General features: G+C 42.8%; 1 pseudogene; it reads right to left on the bottom strand.

Annotated features, from left to right (window-relative positions):
- Positions 1-646: 646 nt before the first annotated feature.
- Positions 647-21,574, bottom strand: part of LOC105898177 — a 28,166-nt pseudogene continuing 7,238 nt past the window's right edge.

Here is a 21,574-nt window from a genome sequence, read left to right as displayed (position 1 = left end):
ATTTATGCTAATATCCAAAGAGAGGGAGACTGAAAAAAAGATGGCAGACCAAACGTCGTAGGTGGTTGTATTTGTACATAAATGTAATTTGTTTGGCTTTTTTTGCTTCGATTTTAACTATAGAATGTAAAAACCCCGTTATTGTAACAAATACGTCTGAGGTGATTTGCGAAGCCTCTGATCCAACTATTTAAGACGCTAGTAAGGTAACTACCCACAAGGTAAACGGCTCGCTAACTAAGTTACACAGCAGTCAGCAATTCATAGTGGCGTGATTGGTTGTTCACCTGTCAATCTCGCTATAAACATCTGTGTTATCAACACACCCCCCAAACGTTGGGCAAGCCCACTGTCAAATGTTAATGCAATGCGTACGTGTGAGTGCACTGTAACGGATGGGATTGCTACTAACTACAGGAAACGCAAGCTTGCTTGCTGTTTTAACTAGTGTCTCACTACTGCTTCTTGAGGTACAAAGTGGTATGACAAGAGCCTGAGTAAGAAAGTGCTAACGGCTAGCCTGTTACATGCTACAGCTTAAGTAGATATCTCGTGCATTTCCTTTTTTTGGCATTGTATCAAGACATATTTCTTTGTATATTTTCAGTTCTTTTTTAATGGTTTAAACTAAAATGACTACATGTAGCACCTTTTCTCTTCTTTTATTCAACCTTATGTTGATATCAGACAAACATGGACACACATATAAGAATTTACTTAAAGATTGTGGACCTACTTACTCTACTGTTTTTACTTACAGGATGGCTGTTGAATAGTGGGGGTTTTTTTGCGTGAGAAAAAATGAAGTACAATTCTGGGTAGATGCAAATAAAGTGCCAGCAGACAGTATGCAGTGGAGCGATAAATCTGGTCACAGTTTGACAGTTACAGAGTTAAGACAAGTGTGCACAAGAGAATGACATTGTATTCTCTCATTTCAATGTCAGTTTAAACTGATCAATCATCTAACCTGTACAGTCAAGTTAGTCTGCTCTGCACTTTCTCTGTAAGGATCAGTTCCATTTCCTTTTCACTCTGTCCCATGAAACTCTTTGGGTGATGAACAATAAAGGTATCAATGGCGTAAGGAAGAAAGAGGAAAGAGAAGGCCCAAAGTCTTCATCATCTCGGTCTGTAGTCCTCGGGCACACCTGGCATATTCCTCTTTCTAAGAGCAGAATCAACTGTCTTGATGAGGCCATCGATTGTGGCTCGCATCTCAGGAGTGTAGGGATTGTACTCGAGTTTCCTCAGGCCCGAGCGCTTAAAGTTGCCATCCTTCTGCCCTTCCACACAGAGCAACCTGTCGTCCGACGGCTCCAGACCCAGGAATACCACCACCTTCTTCAGATGGATGAACAGCTCACTCTTCAGGGCCTCAAAGTGGACCACATGCACCCTCTTCCCAAACTTCAGCCAGTCAAGAGTGTGCGAGGCCCACCACGGTGCATAGTTGTTCACAAACTCGGGCCATTCTGTAAAATACACATGGACAAACATAGAGAAAGAACAAATGATTATATGGATATAAAGACATTTATATTTTATTTATTGATACAGTTGCTGTATGTTTCATTATCTTCTACGTTTACAGAGATATCACCTTACCAATCATTTACTCGTCTAATAGATGTGAATTGTCCTCTAATAGTTACTAATGGTAATTTCTCCGGTCAAACTCCATGTAATTGCACTAAAACAAACTAGGGAAATGTTTGGGTGTGTGTGTGTGTGTGTGTGGAGCAGGGTGTGTGGATGGAGTAGGGTGTGTGTGTGTGTGGAGCAGGGTGTGTTTGTGTGTGTGGAGCAGGGTGTGTGTGTGTGTGTGTGTGGAGCAGGGTGTGTGTGTGTGTGGAGCAGGGTGTGTGTGTGTGTGTGTGTGGAGCAGGGTGTGTGTGTGTGTGGAGCAGGGTGTGTGTGTGTGTGGAGCAGGGTGTGTGTGTGTGTGGAGCAGGGTGTGTGTGTGTGTGGGGCAGGGTGTGTGTGTGTGTGGGGCAGGGTGTGTGTGTGTATGTTTGTGGAGCAGGGTGTGTGTGTGGATGGAGCAGGGTGTGTGTGTGTGTGGGGCAGGGTGTGTGTGTGTGTGGGGCAGGGTGTGTGTGTGTGTGGGGCAGGGTGTGTGTGTGTGTGGGGCAGGGTGTGTGTGTGTGTGTGGAGCAGGGTGTGTGTGTGGATGGAGCAGGGTGTGTGTGTGGATGGAGCAGGGTGTGTGTGTGTGTGTGGAGCAGGGTGTGTGTGTGGAGCAGGGTGCGTGTGTGTGGTGTGTGTGTGTGTGTGTGTGTGGAGCAGGGTGTGTGTGTGTGGAGCAGGGTGTGTGTGTGTGTGGAGCAGGGTGTGTGTGTGTGTGGAGCAGGGTGTGTGTGTGTGTGGAGCAGGGTGTGTGTGTGTGGATGGAGCAGGGTGTGTGTGTGTGTGTGTGTGTGTGTGGAGCAGGGTGTGTGTTTGGAGCAGGTGTGTGTGTGTGTGTGTGTGTGTGGAGCAGGGAGTGTGTGTGTGTGTGGAGCAGGGTGTGTGTGTGTGTGGAGCAGGGTGTGTGTGTGTGTGGGGCAGGGTGTGTGTGTGTGTGTGTGTGGAGCAGGGTGTGTGTGTGTGTGTGTGTGGAGCAGGGTGTGTGTGTGTGTGTGTGTGGTGCAGGGTGTGTGTGTGTGTGGAGCAGGGTGTGTGTGTGTGTGTAGAGCAGGGTGTGTGTGTGTGTGTGTGGAGCAGGGTGTGTGTGTGTGGAGCAGGGTGTGTGGATGGAGCAGGGTGTGTGTGGAGCAGGGTGTGTGTGTGTGTGTGTGTGTGTGTGGATGGAGCAGGGTGTGTGTGTGTGTGTGTGTGTGTGTGTGTGTGGATGGAGCAGGGTGTGTGTGTGTGTGTGTGTGTGTATGGAGCAGGGTGTGTGTGTGTGTGTGTGTGTGGAGCAGGGTGTGTGTGTGTGTGTGTGGAGCAGGGTGTGTGTGTGTGTGTGGATGGAGCAGGGTGTGTGTGGATGGAGCAGGGGGTGTGTGTGTGTGTGGAGCAGGGTGTGTGTGTGTGTGTGTGGAGCAGGGTGTGTGTGTGTGTGTGGAGCAGGGTGTGTGTGTGTGTGTGTGTGGAGCAGGGTGTGTGTGTGTGTGGAGAAGGGTGTGTGTGTGTGGAGCAGGGTGTGTGTTTGGAGCAGGGTGTGTGTGTGTGTGTGTGGAGCAGGGTGTGTGTGTGTGTGGATGGAGCAGGGTGTGTGGATGGAGCAGGGTGTGTGTGCGTGTGTGGAGCAGGGTGTGTGTGTGTGTGTGTGGAGCAGGGTGTGTGTGTGTGTGGAGCAGGGTGTGTGTGTGTGTGGAGCAGGGTGTGTGTGTGTGGATGGAGCAGGGTGTGTGGATGGAGCAGGGTGTGTGTGTGTGTGTGTGGAGCAGGGTGTGTGTGTGTGTGTGTGTGTGTGTGTGTGTGTGTGTGTGTGTGTGTGGATGGAGCAGGGTGTGTGTGTGTGTGTGTGTGTGTGTGTGTGTGGAGCAGGGTGCGTGTGTGGAGCAGGGTGTGTGTGGATGGAGCAGGGTGTGTGTGTGTGGGTGTGTGTGTGTGATGCAGGCTGTGTGTGTGTGTGTGGAGCAGGGTGTGTGTGTGGAGCAGGGTGTGTGTGTGTGGAGCAGGGTGTGTGTGTGTGGAGCAGGGTGTGTGTGTGTGTGTGTGTGTGTGTGTGTGTGTGTGTGTGTGTGGAGCAGGGTGTGTGTGTGTGTGTGTGGAGCAGGGTGTGTGTGTGTGTGTGTGTGTGGAGCAGGGTGTGTGTGGATGGAGCAGGGTGTGTGTGTGTGGGTGTGTGTGTGTGGAGCAGGGTGTGTGTGTGGAGCAGGGTGTGTGTGGATGGAGCAGGGTGTGTGTGTGTGTGTGTGTGTGGAGAAGGGTGTGTGTGAGCGTATGTTTAATGACTGTGAAAAAGGACTTGAACTGGGAATGTTAGCCGCCATCTCCTCCACCCTTGTGTGACCGCAATAGACTCAGTGACCCCCTGACTAGTTGCGCGTGTCACTTTACACCTTTACTCAACACAACGCAGAGGAGGAGGGAATCAAACATCCCTGTTACACTTGAGAGGGACGTGGCAGTGAGACATGTGGCCGCTTCGGGAAATCCCCAACAAACAGCACTAGGAATTCAACATATTTTCCTGTTTATAACTAAAAACATTGTTAGCTATAGTAGTAGTAGTCTTAGCGGTAATAGCTATAAATCTTTGCAGCAAGATCGCGACAGAGTGGCGACAGTGGTACAGGAGGTAGAGAAGTCGTTTAGTAATCAGAAGGTTGCTAATGAATAATGTAAATGTAAATGTAAGGTTTTGGGATAATGAGACAACAGCAAATGAAAACATTTCTGAACATCATACAACTGCTAACCCTTTACCCTTCCAGTGTGCTTGGGAGGGCAAATCCAATGTGACCACCATACTTGCGGTTGAATTCAGCCATAGGGCTTTGTATGGGTTACGGATGACAAGGACGCTGGAGTCAAAGGCCTCGATCTCCTTTCCTTGCCACTCTCATGGCGTTCTTGATGCAGATGGTCTGCCGCTGCGCCAGTGATCACGCTCCCCCTTGAACCCCTTAGTGAAGCAGTAAAACACAAAAATCAGTTCACATTTCTTCATCGTTTTGTCCTCAAACTGAAGGCCAGAACATCGCCAGGACTGTTTTTGAACACTTGCCTTTGTTTATACAGGAACCATCAAAGGACTGTTTTTGAACACTTATCCTAACGGCGTTAATTATCGGACGGCGTGTGTTATCGGCAAACGTTCACGTTGTCATGTGAATCCATTATTAAACTGAAGTTATAGATTGTTAATCCATTATTAAACTTAGCATTTGAGTGTTTAACGAATGGCGGATGTTTTGACACTGTCGATAACTGACATAGGTACGCTACCTTTTGTTATACAAGGAACCATCGAAGTAGTAGCTCCCCTGTGTAGTAGCCTTCGCCAGCTCCACCAGGTGACGGGCCCCAGGTGTTCCCTGCCCCAGGGAAACTGGCCAAGGCCACCAGCCGCTTGGAGCGAAGCTGGAAGGAACCGGCGGTCCATACATCGATGATCTGACATGAAAGAAGAGGAGATTGTGAACTGATCAATGAAGTCATTTAATGTAGATGCTGGAGAACAAAATAGCATTGACTGTAGAAACAATGTTTTTGACTCTGACTTGCTACTGCCACTGGGATCTGTTCATTAGGAAATTATAAAGGAATATTTATGAACACATTGTCACTGTAAAGTACAATTTATGTACATTCTGGTTGTCATGTCACCCATCACAAATCTTTTTTTTTTTTCTTCTTTTAATGTATCATGTACACTGCATTTATAATCTACTATGGTCATGGAGACTGAAGTTCTTTCTTCTTAATTGTTAAAATGTTGTTATTGGAAAAGAGGTCATCGAAATCATTACTGCGACAGGTTTATAGGAACAATGTTCCATTGTATTCGGTTCTTTTGTTAGTCTAGAAAATGGGTGTTAAAGAGAATTTTGATTTGTTTTCAATCAATGAAGAATAGTAAGCTCTTTTATATCTTACAAGGCTATCCTTCCATGCCAGGTGAAATACCTGAAGCTTGCTGGAGTACCATTTCTTTTCTAGTCTCCTAGTAATATTGTTTAAGTGCACGAGTCTGGTCAGTGTACCATGGGGCGAGTCTTTTCTGTTTTCTTATTCTCTTTTTCAGTGGGTGCAACCAGTGTCAAGGGTTACATTTGATGCCATCCTGTTAGTAGGTCGATAGGAAGGTGGGGATTGTGCTTACATCAGAAGTAAGAGCTGAAGAGCAGAAGTAGTGCGGCTGGTAGTGTTGACATGATTTTTGTTGTGGTCTTGTCAGATAAACAACGACTGTAGAAGTGGCGTTCATTTCGATGTTGCGCAGAGTTCTAATTGCATGTTGAATGTTATTAGGTAATAATCTGAAAGGGGCAATATTTTGATTGTAGAACTAAAGGGTGGTACATTTCTAAGGTCAATGATGTGGTTGTGGTAATGAGTGTTTACATATGGGAAAACTTGATAGAGTCAATTAGTGATTGGAATGCGATTGTAAGGTTATTACTTCCACGTCCATGTGGCTATTAAAATCTCCCACTATGAGGATTTTATCAGAGTTTATAACAAAGGTGGGTAGGAAGTCAGAGAACTCTGACTAGCAGGGGTCGGGTAGTCTATATAGTGTAGTGATACAGGTTTTATATTTATCAGATTTTCCGGTCTAATACCTCTACCAGTGTGATTTACAGTGTGCTTACATGTTCTGGGTAAAAATACAGTTTGTATGTGATTAGTGACTTAATGTTAGGCTCTGCAATTGGGACAGTTAAGTCTTGGAAACCAGGAGACCTGATAAGTAAGCTAAGATTTATCGCAAGTTCTGCATCACTAGGTATGAGGGGGGCAACGATGGGCAGTGGGTGCTCACGACTGGGGCAGTTAGGCTACTCCCCGGCCCACATGTTGCCAGCCTAAAGGCTCGATTGTAGGTATTTAAACAACTTAGATGCATGCGTCTAGTTCCCCATACAAAGGAGAACCTTTTATTACTGCCTAAGACAAGGATTATCTGATGAAACAGGAACAAAAGTGTCCTTACAATATCCAACGAACACTAAACCAAGTTAATGCCTGCACACCGCCCTGCACTTCACTACTGACCACACAAGACACACAAAGTTGACCTGAACATAAGAGATGTATATTGAAAATGTTTCAGCCATAAACAGAATACAACGTTTTGCCCACCTTGAATCTGTGTTTGGTACCACCACAAAGAATTCTTCATTTCCACAGCTCTCAAAATCTTCCCCAGTGCAGCGCTGCATACACAGGTCCTCATCCTCCCGCTCGTGCAGTGTGAAGAGGCTGGTGGGGAAGCCACAGTGGCACTGACGACCTGACAGTGCAGCCAGAGGAAGCTCCTGCATTAGAAATACACAAATACAGAAGAGAAAAGATTTGAGATACAGCAACAATTTGAATAAAACTGCAAGAATAAATCTGTCAACTTGACAGTTTCCATTCATCAAAGGTACATACAACCAAATGTTTAAGGTGTTTGGCAGATTATTTTATCCAAAACATATCTGAAGAAATAGAATATCAACAACAGTGAGAAATAAAGCATTGTGCATAATGCAACAAAATGTTCGAGCAGAATGTGCAGAGCACCCCAGGTGGCAAAAGGCTGAATGACTTTGAATGAATGAATCACTCACAACACAACAGGTGAATTTAGGAAAAGTTCCGTAAATATTTATAAAGGCAAAATGAATTTGATATGCCATTATGAATGAGCCCACTTTCATTAAGATTGGCCTTTCAAACAGGCTTATATTGACTGCTGAAATTTGAATGGCCATTGGCAGCCATTTTGTTGAGCGAACCAACAAGTGTAAGTCAACAGAATTTCTGATTTTTAGCTTAAGCAGTTCTTGAGATATTGTAATATGTTAGTTGCAGCGCCACAAAATCTAATGGCATCCAAAGATTGTGGGAGTGATGAGGGTGTCAGATTTGGTTACATTTGAACCTTTACATGACAAGATATTGGCCATAGAGTCATAATCGGCTAAGCCTTCCAAATTGATTGATGCGTAACCTTGAAATGGTTTAAAGAATCAAAATTCCCTGAACAACTTTTTGTCAGAATGAGGCACACCAATTTTCCTGACGGTCAGATTAAATGCTTCAGACGAATTGTGGTCTTACCCATACGGCTGCTGAGATATGGGATAAAATGTGCTTATTACGGCGCCACCTTGTGGACAATTAGTTTCATATTTGATACATAGCTTCTGCGTGTACATTATGAATGAGCTTATATAGTTTCATGAAAATCGGTCTTTCACACAATATTGGCTGCTGAAATGTGATTGCCCATTTTATGGGCCATTTTTGTGAGCCAGCCAACTGGCTCACAGGAAATGTATAAGTACACCAATTTTCAGATTTTAAGCTGAAGAGGTTCTTGAGATATTAAAATGCTTCAGTTGTAGCGCCCCCTATGGACAACCTTTTACTAAATCTGGCGTGCGTCCAAAGAATGTATGTAGCAAGTTTGACAACAACAACAAGTTTGACCATAGAGTCCGGCAATACCTTACATTTTGATTGACAAGCCACTTTGAAACAGAATGGCTAATCACAATTATTTTAACAACTTTTTTGTCAGCATGGTCTTGAGGATGAAAGGATGAACAGCCTTGGAGGAGTTCATTTAACTTTTGTTTGTTTTTTTTGAAAATGGCGGGGAAAAGTTGACAGGCAGAAATTGCTGGGAATGGCTGCATAAGGCTTGGGAGCTGTCAAGGATTATTTTTTTTTCAACCCATACGGTTCCCGAGATATGAGCAGAAACGTAAATTTGCTTACTATAGCAAAATCACTGTAAAATCACAATAAAAATGATTAAATTAACAAGATGATCAGAGTATCTGAAAGAATATTTACATTAGAGAACATCTACATATTTACATTGGAAAAGTTTAGTGCATCTAATGGCAGCCCAATCCATGGTCACAGGGCCAACATGTGAATGTGTATGTGCAAGGCCCCCATGCCCTCTTAACACAGGGGAGAGGCAGAGGCAATGCTAGAGGCCCCAGTGCAACCGGACAGGGACCAGGGCAAACACGAGTGCCATTCCAGGGTGGAAAGACTCTTACACCGGGGGGCATCAAAGCTCTGATGGCATAAGATATTGGGGGTAGAAAAAACAAGGAGCCTTGACTGTCGCAAAATGAACAGCAACTGAAAACGTCCTAGTCTTTATAGATAAACAACCCGGGTGGCATTTGAGGGTCAGGCTTGAGGAGAGGGGGGTTCCAGAGGACCTGCATCTCTTCACAGGGGCCACACTAGTAAGGGTGCTGAGAGAATCCTAAAGGTATCTCACCAAGCTGATGAGGAGCCAATGTTACAGGTCCAGCTACAGGGTAAAACAATGAGCATGTTGGGGGACTCTGGAGCCACTTATACATCTCTGAAACCAAGTGAGGGATGCCACCTCCCCAAGTCAGGCAAATATGCTAAGACAGTAGGATTCTCAGGGCAGCTAATAACAAGTACAGCTAATACCCTTCAGAACTCCAGTTTCACTTTCACCCTTAGGTCCAGCAATCCAGATACCAATACTACTATCAGACCAAACACTGGTAAACTTACTAGGGAGAGATGCATTGTGTAAATTGGGAGCTCAAATTCAATTCACTGCAGAAGGATTGTACAAAGATGTACAGGCGAAAGGAGTTATGCAAATGCCACAGTTTCAGGTAATTAGATTGGGAATTGGGTAAAGAATGGATAAAAGACATAGTTCAGGAACATGGCTCATTAATGGATGTGCCCTACAAAAGACACCCACACACAATCCCCTAGGTTTCCACCCACACACAATCCCCTAGGTGCCCGTACTGCAGTGCATATACTGCCTATAGGGGGCAGCACCGAGGTGCAGGATAGAAGTGCTGGAAGGAAAGGCCATTTCACCCCAACACACTGTAGCAATTACAAAAGCTCAAAGCCAAGGCCAGTGACACAAACGCAGTTATTCATTGGGTTAATAGGGTTTCGTGCAGAATGGATTGAGCATCATGAACTAAGAATAGCCCTATTGCAATCTCTTACTCAACAAACTGAAAAACAACCAAGAACCCCACTCTTGTGGAACAGTGATACAAAACAAGCATTTACTTTAGCGAAGCAGGAATTAGCTCAAGCCCCTGTTCTTATACTCTGCCTAATTACAAGCATGGCTTCCAGCTTTTTGTCAGTCACAAAAAAGGCAGCAATGGGCTTGCTTATATGACAGCCGTGATGACCCCAGAACAGCGCTTGGGTAAAGGGAAACAATCACTCACATACTACAGTTCCAGACTCGATCATGAAGCACAAGGCTAACCCCCATGTGTGCAAGCCTTGGCTGCTGTATACTGGGAATATGAAAAAGCCTCTGCCATCAGTATGGATTATCCGGTTACAATACACACCAAGCATGCGATCAAAGCGTTAGCTGAAAAGGGCAAAGGCACCACAAAGGCCACTGAAATATATGGATCTGCTCCAGTATCCTGATGTCACTATAGCAGCTCTCAGTACAGTACAAAGCCCATCAGATAGGGAACCGATTGGCACACCGCATGAATCTGTAGACGAATCAATCACATTTGCAGAGTTACGAACAGATCTGGTCAGTGAACCCAGATCTCACTCTGTGAATGGGGCAAGTCTCATAACCAGGTGCGTGCAGGATAAGAGTATTATCCAACAAACAGGGAAATGGTTTAGTGGAGAAGCCCTCTGAGCACTCATGTTGAGCTCAACTAGCAGAACTCAAGGCCCTCACAGATGCCTGTGCCCTGGGAGAAGGAAGACTTGTTACAATACACACTGAGTCCGCTTATGCCCACAGCGTTTGTCATTTCAATGGTGCACATTGGAAACAAAGAGGGTTTACTGAAACTGATGGCACCCCGATTCAACATCTTGATCAGATTAAATTGTTACTAGCAGCCGACATGAAACCAAAACACATTGCAATTTGCAAGTGCAAAGCCTTATAGAGAGGACATGAGGACATCCCAAATGGTAACACAGTAGCAGATAAGGTGGCAAATACATATTAACCCCATGGTACCAAGAGAACAGCTATCGCCAACAAACTATGGATAAAGAGAGGGTGCAAACTGGATCCCAGATATAATCTCTGGAGAAGTCATGATGGCATCTTAGTAGTACCTCACACCCTGTTATCTTTGCTAATATCTGATGTACATGATATGGAACATTGTGCAAGAAGGGTAGTTACTATAGAAAATTCGAAATTAAGGGTATTGGTCACCGACAGACAACTGGCTACCTGTGCAGCCATGTAATCAACAGAATGTTAGAAACACATTGAGCAGAACCTCGGCACATAAGGGGGAAGCCAGCTGCTTGGACACGTCTGGGTAGAGACATTTCAGCAAAGATGTAAGATCTAAATTTTTCGTTTCAATACCTTGCTCCTAGAAGTTGCAAATGTGTTCCATAACATTTATTTAGATCATTAAATTAAATAGACTCTCACATGTTTGGACCTTTTACATTCTAGTCTGAAATCAATTCTCCAGAATGTACAGGAGCTATATCGATCTCAATAAAAATAACGTTGGACTGTCACGAAATCTAAGGAAGCAAAATCAAAATCACTAAGGCTATCCTGTTTAACTGCATAACAGTCAGTATATAACAGTGTTAGGGTATTTTCAAACAGTTCGGATAAGCTACAATTGTGTTTCAACAAATGTATTTGTTTGGAACAATAGACACTAAAGTTTATACCTTGTAAAACTGTCCAGAACCTACAGCGATATTGCCATCTTCTTACATTCCTGATAGACAGGAAGCAGCAGGTGAGGCTGGGTGAAACAACATCCAGCACCCGGTCAGTCAGCACTGGTGCACCTCAGGGATGCGTGCTCTCCCCACTGCCCTTCTCCCTCTACACAAACGACTGCACCTCAGGAGACCCATCTGTTAAACTCCTAAAATTTGCAGACGACACATCAGTCATCGGCCTCATCCGTGATGATGATGAGTCTGCATATAGGCGGGAAGTTGAACAGCTGGTCCTGTGGTGCGGTCGCAACAACCTAGAGCTGAACACGCTTAAAACCGTGGAGATGACAGTGGACTTCAGGAGGAGCCCCCCAGCACTACCCCCCCTCATCATACACAACAGTACTGTGTTGGCTGTGGAATCCTTCAGGTTTCTGGGATCCACAATCTCCCGGAATCTGAAGTGGGAACCCAACATCAACACCATCATCAAGAAGGCCCAGCAGAGGATGTACTTCCTGCGCCAGCTTAGGAAGTACAACCTGCCTCAGGATCTGCTGATCATGTTCTACACCGCAGTCATAGAGTCTGTTCTGTGCACTTCAATCACTGTCTGGTTTGGATCGGCCACCAAACTTGACAAGAACAGACTCCAACGGACAGTCAGGTCTGCAGAAAAGATCATCGGTGCCAACCTGCCCACCATCCAAGACCTGTACACCTCCAGAGTCAGGAAACGGGCAGGAAAAATCACTGCAGACCCCTCACACCCCGGACACGAATTATTCAAACTCCTCCCCTCTGGTAGACGCTACAGATCACTGTTCGCCAAAACCTCCAGACACAAAAACAGTTTCTTCCCCCTCGCCGTCTCACTTCTGAACAACTAACCCACTGTAGCATATATATTTATACTTATATATTTATCCCTGCACTTCTTGCACTCTCCACTTCTTCTTTGCACTACTGTTGTGCAACATTTCACAGCTACTGTATATAGCCATTTCGCCTTGTACATACTTTCTTAAACTCCTTAGTCCATTGCACTGTTGCACTGTTTGTTTGTTTGTATTGTATTGTATTGTATTGTGTTGTATATTTTGTGTAAGCACACTGAGAGTCACTTTACCAAGTCAAATTCCTTGTTTGTGCAAACTTACTTGGCCAATAAAACCTGATTCTGATTCTGACATTGTAATCTAGGGGCCAATATATACATTACATTTCAATTTTCAAATGATCACCACAGAGCTTTACATTACTCACAACACCCAAACAAACATATAAACAGAGGTGTACACACTGTCTTACCTTCTCTGTGCACTTGTCAACACATTTATCCACAGACATATTTCTTATTGATGCACTGATGGGTAGAGCCAATGTGGCATTTTCTGGTCTGCGGAAACATCCTTTGAAGATGGCACTTCCATCTGAACACAACGAAAGCATACAAGATCATTGGTTACTGATATAATACACAAGTCAGATAACATGATTAGTCTTTCCAGTGAGTGCACCTCTTTGAGATTTTGGGCACAGCAGTGTGGTCTTATTATCTTATTCTTCTTCTGGTCAGTGTTTCTATGGCAGCTCACAGAAATGTAAAACGTTTTGAAATTTGGCACACTGATTGAGGACAGTCTCATGATTCTTCTCAACAATTTCATGGTTACGCTGCAAGTGCTCTAGCGCCACCGATTGGTCAAAAAATGGAGGTACAATTACGTATGTAACTTTTGTAACTGTATAAAGGATTTCTGAAAATTAGGTACCGTTTGACTCCATGGGTCAGGCCAAGTTGAACGCACCTCATCACATCAATTTCCACCACAAAGTTAAAAAATAATTGGTCAAATGTTGACCAAAATGTTCACTAAAATTGCTACAGATGATCTTCAGACCAGGCCTCACAACAGTTATCAGATAGATTATTAACGCTTGACAGCATTCATTTTTTGGCAACCAATTGAAATTGAATGCCAACAGGAAGTACGCTCATAACTTGCTACCAAACTTGGTACATGGACTCAGCATCCCTTCCTGAGGACATGCAAAAACCTTTGCCTCATCTGACCACTGGGGTGCACTACAAAAAGTAGATATGTTATTAGGCCAATTTGTGGTAATAGGTAGACCTTCTTAAGACGGTAGCTCAGTTCCCTTAGGTGTTGTGAGAGAGAAGGACAGCTCCCCTGGTGTGAGGTAGAGTTATTTCTCTATACAATACTGTTACGCTACATTTTGATATTTAATTTTGTTTTTGTTTAAAGAATTTTGTTTTGTTATAAAGTTTGACCTTGCCCTTGCCAACCTGGATGATAAATTAATATATTTGCATCGTTTGAAACAGCAACATCACCAAGCCCACATCCCAACCGTCACTCACAATCAGGTAAAAACAACATGGGATAGACAACACATTTTCATTCACACAGTCTTCCAAAACTATAAAGTAACAGGGGTCATGTATTCCGACCGACTCTTGCCTAATTAACAGATGCTACAGAGCGCAAACCGCCGCGAGAGGTGTGTAAAACATGCAAGGTCTAGTTAACCTAGCTATGAACTATGCTAGCTTTCTCTAGTTTAGGGAACCATCTTAACAGTTTATAGGCTACTTGCTAGCATGTGTAATATGAACTTATTTTAATATAAAGTGAAAATGAACTCGTGTTAATATGAAGCTGCACAGAGGGTCCAGAGGGTTTCTACCTTATCCTATTATAAGTTAAATTGAGCAGACTTTAACGTCAGCTAGATAACTAGCTATCATTTCATGCCAATGGAACTCTGCCCAAACTGAATTGGCATGTAGTAGAATGCAATGGAATGTAGTCAAATATGTTTTTATTTAAATCAAATATAAACATACCCTTACAAAAAACTACTTTCTGCTCAGACTTTTTACAAAAACACATTGTAAAGATTTCGGGCCACTCTGAACCTTGTAAGCATAGGTGTTAGCTATACATAGGCGATTTTAGCATTCAGAAAGTGTGTGTGGTTTCACTACTAAATATTAGTAACTTCAGAGTAACCATTTCTTCTCCAAAATCAGTGTTCCCTCACAATTAATATTGCTTAGTAAGGCGTAAACACACCTGGGACTGCTTCTGTCAAAGGCCATGGCCATTAAGTAATGACCCTGGAATGTCTTTGTTGCTCTCTACCCCCCACAGGTTTTCTTGGCACGTCATGAGCCAATAGGGATCGCCGAATTACTAGGGCCAATGATTTTCCGCGATAACGGAAAACGGACGGAATTCGCGGAATGAACACTTTGAAACGGAATTGCACCTTTGAAACGGAAACATCATTTTGTTCATACAAATCTCCCAAATTCCCCTGTATTTTGGGCTGCAAGGCTATATTTCTTTCAAATAAACACAACAACGATTGCAACGATGAACAAACATTAATTAAAGAACAAAACCACTGAGAAAATGTCACGTCTGCGCTGAACTCTGCTCCGGCCACGCCCCCCTTTTCAACGGTTGACCCACAGATCTCCGCTAAATCCACATTCAGTCACATTCACGCGCTCGTCTTCCCAATCGCATTTAAAACAAAAAATGTTTAGTCTTCTGTTCTGTTGACGGCTGGCAAACAACAATCTAAGAAGGGCACATATTATTCACTCATTTTAAGCCATCAATCTACCTCAGGGTGAACAAAATGAGCTGAAACGGAAAAAAAACGGAATTCACCAAATGTGAAACGGAAAATGCATTTTTTTGAAACGGAAAATCATTGGCCCTAAATTACCATTCCCTTATATGAATAGCCCTCATTTGCTAATGGACGGGTCATTAGGAGCTGAAACCTCACTCAGAGACTGAAATGTGTAAGATTGTAAGATGTATTCTCTTTACTAAGTGATAATTTCTTTTTCAAGGGGATTCAAGGTTTCTGGGGGTGTTATTTGTATATCTCTAGGACAAAAACTCGGAGCTTTAAAGGCATTTACAACAAGACCAAAATATTCCTCCAAAGGAATACTGTCTCCCAAGGGTTAACTGAAACAGTATATTGCTGATGTTTGAAATGTTCATGGTTCAGTCTGACACTAGTGAATCTAGTGTATGTTTCACATCGTCACCTTCCTAAAATAATTGCCTAAATCATCTCCTCATGATGCTGGCCACCTCTGGTAAAATCGCCTACATCCTCAGTTGAACAGATCATGTGATTCTACCCCTGTAGTATAATGGCCTATGTCAAGAGTGTGACTTAGGCAGTTTTATTTTGCCTAAGTCAAAAGACAAAATTAATTTGACAAGCTTTTTAAGATGACTGATTGTTGACAGAGTTGAAGGTTTAAAATTGCTTAAGTCACAAAGGCATGTTCAAAAATTTGCCTTCGTCATTTATTCCTCTTGTGTTACATAATTTACATACATTGTTATTAGTATGCCAAATGTAATATTTTGTCATAACCTTTTGGAGTGACATTATCAATAAATATCATATATTCAATTTTTGGTAATTATTTTAGGAAGGTGACGACATGCTTCATTACTGCGTTTTACAGGAACCTCAAGAGATGTCCTCACAGTTATAGTAGATACAAAACTCTTCTAGAGTGTGAACTGCAGGTACACCTCAAAGGAATAATGGGAAGGAACGATGGGGTAGTGTTATCACTCACAGCGTCGAGCAGACTCCTGGCTGAGCTCCATGCGGTAGATAGAGAGGCGGTTGGCTCCTCCACAGAGGCTGCTCCGCTCTCCTTTGCACTCCATGTTGCATTCGCTCTCTGAGGCGTTGGGGGCTTGGATTTTGTGCCCGCAGTAGCACTCTGCTCCAAACTCCAGACCAGCATACCAGTACCCCCTAGCACACAGCACAGTGAGGAAGGACATGGTGAGTATGGAACGCTAAACTTTTATCTATATAAACCTTGTGCAATGTGTTTAACAGTGTTTCTCTCTCGTCTGCTGCAGTCTGGGAGTAAGCCGTGCTTCTCTCTGACCTGCCAGGACGTGGGTGAGCCCAACGAGCTTGTTGTTGTTGTCTAATAAATATACTTATATGCAACTCCGGAGTCCTGAGGTAACTAGAGTGAATTTTGACCTATCATATGGTGAGTATGGAGTGGCATGAGGACATGGTGAGTATGGATTGAGTTTACCCCCCTTATTCACATCTATGCTGGGCTTCAAGGCCCCATGAAATCCACTACACATTTTTACAGACATCTTAACATGGGGATAAATGTCACTTCTACACCAGTGCAGTCTAATCTATATTGAGATTGTAAATTAATGAAATCCCTCCTTTCCGTTCTGTTTCTTCCATGTTAGCATTGGCAGTGCCATTTAATTTGTCTGTCAGCTCACTCTGTTTGTCATTGAAAATGCCTTAATTTTATGCTAAATGCGCTTTACTCTTCTATCTAGCGTAAGCTAACATTAGCTTGTAAATGACCTGACGCTCAGGAAATACAACTGTGTTCTAAACTTTGCCATCAACGCGCGTCAGACGGCGCCAGTGGGTAAGGCTCTGTAACAAAGAACTAAGTTCTAAGCTCAGACGTCTCTATTGCTTGCCAACTGTATTTGTGAGGACATCTGAATCATAGCCTGGATACCAGACCGAACTTAGCCCCGCCCACACATTTTTTGGTTGGGAAGTTCGGTCTGGCATTACTCCATTGAGGAGAAATTATCTGCGGACAGACATTGCCGTACCAATCAAATTGTCAAGGCGGGCTTTATACGATGATGGACAGATAATCAACCGTAACGTAATCAACCACGTCACCAAAGAGCTTTTGGGGTGAATTCGTTTTCAACAAACATGGCTGCCGTTGGAGAGCTGAAATGTGGTGATTCGAGTCTGTTTTAGAAGACATTGACAGCACATTCATTTTGAAAGAGGAACAGAGAAACGCGATCAAGGCATTTGTCGATCGAAAACATGTTTTTGCCGTCCTTCCTACGGGATCCGGTAAAAGTTTAATGTATCAGCTGGCCCCATGGTCTACGTTATGGTCATACTACGTTGCTCTGATTGGTTCTAGATATATCCAATTGAGCGAAGAGGCATTTTTTTTCCTGGTTCGGTTGAAACACGCCCCATAATCACAGCCCATTGGAGCGGTATCAGACTCATATTCTGACTAGAATTATGAGTATGACATCGTCAGGCTATCTGAATCATAGACATGCAAAGAGACACAACTCTGATCTGAAAAAGACTGAAAAAAAACCAGAACAAAACAAAAATCCTTTTTCTCTCCCTAAGAGATTGAAGCGGTCTTTCAGTTTTCCATCTGAATAGACGGGTGACTGGTATTTAGGATAAAATTATGGCATTTTTCACCAACGATACGCAATGTATGGACATTCATTTTTCCTGAAAGTATCCAGTTTGGCTAGGTATCCTAGTATCATCAAGTGTTAAACTATCAATGAAAATTCTTCTTAGTGGATGAGAAGTGCCATTAAACGGCTTACGTTCTCTTCTTCTTTTTACATTTACGTTTCCCCATGCGTCCGGCCACGGCCACGTTCAGAGATGCATTGTCGGCTGGATCTTTTCAAATAATGTATTTTGTGTCCCTCCCATCACACTCCTACCCTTTCACACCAAAACAGAGACAGTAAGTTGACACTGAAATGTATGGTTTCTCACTTCTTCTGCAGGACCGTCAGTAAGGCAATCAAGCCATTACCTACCAATTGAACATTGGTACATGAACATGGAATTGTATTTGCTGCATGAAAGGGTGCATGATGCAAGTGTGATTGTGCAGCAGTAGGAGGGGGTCTCTAGCAGTATGAATGAAAGCAGTGCACAAGAGATTGTGATAAAATTGTGTACACACATATATCGATAGGAAGAGACATCTCTATTGTCATCATTACACTACCACTCAACATAAGTTAGCATCTATTTGGCTGGGACAGGGATGCAAACTATTTTTTTTAATATATACAGTATATCATATATATAAAATATTTAAATTTTATCTAGGTATGACAACAATCTGCTGACGTATTCTTGTATTTTCTCTTAAACAAAGTATGTGTGCACATGTGTGGTTTGAAGATAGATGGGTGATGTGCCAGGTGGTAGTGAGCTAACACACATAACAAAGCCAGCCGCATTTGCTGTCTTAACGTTTCTGTCTCAGTATTATCTCTACACACTTTTTGCAATAGGACGATGCACATGTCCTAACTAGAGCCTATTAATATTTATTCATAAAGTTATCAGCAGTTACATGCTTTTGCTTTTACAAGAGTCACAGCTTTTTCCACTTCTCTCATCAATAACAAATAACGTACAGAACAGTTTCGACAGACATTTGAAAGAGGACGGATGCACATTTCTGTAGTTTTAAATATTTCATATAACAGACATTTTCAGAGGATTGATTTATGTGTTGATTCATGAGAAATTTGCCACCTCACACAGCCCTACAAAACGTTGTTCAGTTAGTCACACTTGTTGATTGGTTCTACCAATTGTTATTACAAAGTACCAACTCACCCGTAAAACTGATCTCAAAGACATTGGACCTCATTCTCGAACATTTTCTTAAGTGTCTTCTTAAATATCTTTTACGAACTTCGTAAGACCAACCTTAAGAAAGATTCCCGCCGGATTCATGAACGCCTGGAAATGTGTTCTTAAACCGCCAAAGTGTTCTTAGCTGTGCACTGACTCTTAAATCCAACGTGCGTTCTCGTACACCTGAATTTGCTCCGCCAGCTCCTTATAAGGGCATGCAACTAAAAAGACGTGTACAGAATCCACAGACTCCACAGGCAACGCGAAAGCAACTTGAGACTGATCAAAATCATGTCAAAGCGGAAAACGAGCACCGGTCCAGTAAACGTAGACCTAACTTCACCGGTGCAGAGGTGGAGGTTCTGTTGCAGAATGTAGATGTGTCCAATCTAAATTAAATACTAGGATGTCTGTAGAATTGTGTGAACGCAATCACCAACGATTTCTCACAAATTCAGCCCCTAAGAACGTGGGCGCACTCGAATCTGGCCGATTTACGACTGCTATTTAGCGTTCTTTAAATTCTGGTCTAAGTTAAGAACGAATCCCAGATGAGAAAACTTTCATGTTCAATTGTCCCAGGAACTTCGTAGGTGGAGTTAAGAAGACATTTCTTCTTAACTTTTTCTTAACTGCGTTCGAGAATGAAGGTCCATTGTCGCTTCATTTTTTTCATTCAATCATTTATTTCCATATATTTTTATTCTGTTTAATCAATTTGGTCTCATATATTGCATCGGAATTGCTTTTAATTATATACCTGTTTTGTTGAATTTATTACTTTTATAATGCACCTTTTTCCATTTGTCTGTAATTGTATTTGCTAATCTATAATTGTGTTTGTGGTCACCATGTGTTTTGTGTTTATTTTGGTTGTCCATGTGCTATATTCTTGACCTTTCACCTTTTGTGTTTACTTCCTGCCTTTGTTTGTTTTTCCTGCCATTTTCTGTACCCACAAACAGTCACATGACCAACCTCACTAAGTATTTATACCTGGCCTTTTGCCAATCGTTTCACCCAGTGATCTATCTGCCGTGTTTTGTCGATGAGATATCTTTTGTTCTTTTTGGATCTCCTGTGTTTTTGGGATTTCCCCTACCTTCTGTTTTCATCTGGATCTTCTGTGTTTTTTGGAAATAAAGACAAAAGCCTTTTCCTGAGATCTGCACTTGGGTTCTACCATTGCTCGGCGTGATACACACTGGTTCAACAATCCAGCATCCCAGGTTCAGTTCACTTTTTGTGCATTTTAGCTTAAACCTGGTGTGATAAAGGTTTTTCAATTCAATTTTATTTATATAGTGCCAGTGACAATTGAAATAGTCTCTGGGCGCTTTATAGAGTTAATTAGTTTAACTAATTTAATTAGCAATTCATTTGAAGTTAATTACTTAGCTACATCTGCTAAATTGCTTACAGAATTGTGTATCGACAGTGGTTCAGGAGGTAGAGGAGTCGTTCAGCAATAGGCAATATAGCAATTCAGCGACACTCACCAGGTGTCCAAGTGTCCTTGAGCAAGACACTGAAACCCTGACCATACTGGTTGGCACCTTAGATAGTAACTTCCGCCATCAGTGTGTGAATTGGTAGAATGAGGCATTCATCTGTAAAGCGCTTTGAGAGTATAAACTATAAACGCAGTCCATTTAACAAATCTGGTTTTGTGTCTGGATTGTTTCTGTCAATCAAAGTTACCTTGCCAGCTAACTAACTTGCTGCTTAATGATCACATCTAACCTAATCAGACTTCAAATGTTTTCTTCAGAAATACTGTAAACTAGCCAAATCTGCCAACTCATCAGTCCTGGTTGATACCTCGTTATAAACATTTCTGTCCAAGACTTTTTGGGCTTGGAACCTTGTGAACATGGTTGCCGGCCACACATAGGTGATCAAATCATTCAGAAATGGTGGTGGTTTGACTACTTGAGTGTTAGAGTAGCTCAGGGGCGTAACTATAGGGGGTGCAGCAGGCGCGGCTGCACCTGGGCCCGTAGGGTGTCGGGGCCCGTCGCCGGGCCCAAAGAAATACTCAAGTCGCTCGACGGGCCCACCGTCAGTACAGCATAAAATGTTCTCGGATATGCTTATGTTCAAATAAGTGCTACTAATACATAGATAACAGTGTCAAATGCTATTTATACACTTGAAAAGACAAACTTATCTCAGTCATGGTTGTTATTATTTTTTGGGGAAAAGTAGCAATTTATAACAAAATCATATGCTTATCCTACATACACTATAGAAACTATCAAAAAACTATTCAATGAAATGAATACGTTCTTATTTTCTTTGGTATTTTTGTGATTAGCAATGATGATTGCTGGGTAATATGTATGTTGTTGTCCAATGTCAAGTCTCTATTTGATCATGTGACAATACAATAGGCTATAATTAAACCAATTCGAAGGTCTGATAACCTACTTCATTGAGCACAGCACAACTTTACTCGTAACAATGCCTTTTAAGCACAATAGTGGAAGTAGAAAAGGACAAGAGAAAAAAGAACAGGAGGAGAAGGCGGCAAAGCTAGTCAACTAGTCGCCAGCCCACGGAGTCAGCAGTGCAGCAGTTACTAGGCTACAAGTTGGGTAAATAGTGGTCGCTATTATTATCACTTTCTAACCATTTTTACGGTAAGAAATGTTCCTGTTGAGAGTCAAACAAGACTTAGTTAATTGTGTACACAGTAGCCTACACACCCATCGCTTCTGAAATATGTAAGGTTGAT

This window comes from Clupea harengus, chromosome 7, assembly GCF_900700415.2.
Source record: "Clupea harengus chromosome 7, Ch_v2.0.2, whole genome shotgun sequence".
In the NCBI taxonomy this organism is placed as follows: domain Eukaryota; kingdom Metazoa; phylum Chordata; class Actinopteri; order Clupeiformes; family Clupeidae; genus Clupea; species Clupea harengus.
The sequence above is the reverse complement of the archived record's forward strand: the minus strand, read 5'-3'. Positions and strand labels throughout refer to the sequence as shown.